The sequence below is a fragment of the Schistocerca americana genome, chromosome 1 (genome assembly GCF_021461395.2).
Source record: "Schistocerca americana isolate TAMUIC-IGC-003095 chromosome 1, iqSchAmer2.1, whole genome shotgun sequence".
NCBI classification, from domain to species: Eukaryota; Metazoa; Arthropoda; class Insecta; order Orthoptera; family Acrididae; genus Schistocerca; species Schistocerca americana.
The window spans coordinates 206,503,486-206,504,930 of record NC_060119.1 but is presented as its reverse complement, the minus strand read 5'-3'; positions in this window follow the sequence as shown (position 1 = coordinate 206,504,930).

Below are 1,445 nucleotides of genomic sequence, written 5' to 3'. Positions count from 1 at the left end.
AGAAACTCCTTGGCTTGGAGACAAATGCCAGAAGCGCAGGGATCTTCGACCATAAATATAATAGACTGGCCCTGACGTCATTTTCGTGGCTCCAACATCTCCGGGCTGAAGTCACGTGAATGTTGGCAAAACACGGTTGTTTCGTGTTGCGCTTATGGCTGTACTCAACGTTTTTTCGGGGGTGGGGGGGGGGAGGGGGGGGGGGATGGCATTACATTTCACGTGTGTTTCTATGATAGTGCAGATGCGTTTATTGAAATCTGCTGAAGTGACTTTTATATGTTTTTTACACTTGAAATAGAGTATCACGTAAATTAAAGTGTTGAAAGTGATGCCTGTAAAGTCAGACTCATATTACATTTTGGAAAGTATCTGTGACAATTCGGTTACAGAAGTAAGTACAATTGTTTCTCGTCCCTACTCATAGGTTCCCTAAGGATGAAAACCGAAGGCAGCTTTGGATACAGGCCCTGAAACGGGAAAACTTTAATCCATCTGCACATACGCGCCTTTGCTCGAAGCACTTCGCGGAGAAGTGTTTTGATAGGTTTATGGTCGAAGGCAGGGATACATTCGTCAGAGATGTTTGGCGGTTCGGACAAGCCAGCTAACGGCACCTAAGAGATTTGGAGATTTCCGTCATATCTCACTGTAAGCAAGACAGACACAGATTACTGCAGGGAGGGCCCTTTACAGTAGCAATAGAAAATAATGCCTATCACGATAGTCTGCTATTTTCTTCCTGCGACCGAGTTTTTAAGCTGGATCAAAAATGGCTCTGAGCACTATGGAACTTAGCTTCTGAGGTCATCAGTCCCCTAGAACTTAGAACTACTTAAACCTAACTAACCTAAGGACGGCACACACATCCATGCCCGAGGCAGGATTCGAACGTGCGACCGTAGCGGTCGCGCGGTTCTAGATTGAAGCGCATAGAACCGGCTTAAGCAGGATCCAGCAGGGTCACGCATCCTCACTTTTGTCGGTCTCCTGGAGCACTCAACATGTGACCGAGCTGGGTAGAGCAGTAGTTGGCACACTGGTGTCGCATTCGTGAAGACGACGATTCAAAGCCGCGTCCACCCATCGTGATTTACGTTTTTTCCCTAGATCGCTTAAGGTAAATCTCGGGATGGTTCCTTCGCAAGGGCACGGCCGCTTTCCTTCTCCATCCTTCCCTAAAGAGAGCTTGCGTTTCGTCTTTAATGACCTTGTTGTCGACGAGACGTTAAACATTAATCTGCTCCTCCTCAGTCAACACGTAGCGTCCATGCACATCACTGAGGACCTCGTGGACAAGTGCCACTAGTCATCGGCACCACACGGTGAAATGCTGTAGCCTACATGCCCACTAGGTAACGCGCCATCTAGCACCACTATTGATCCTCATTGCTAGCATTTCTCCCTCTTGTTCACCTTAACCTTATAAGAGATTCATTGATTAC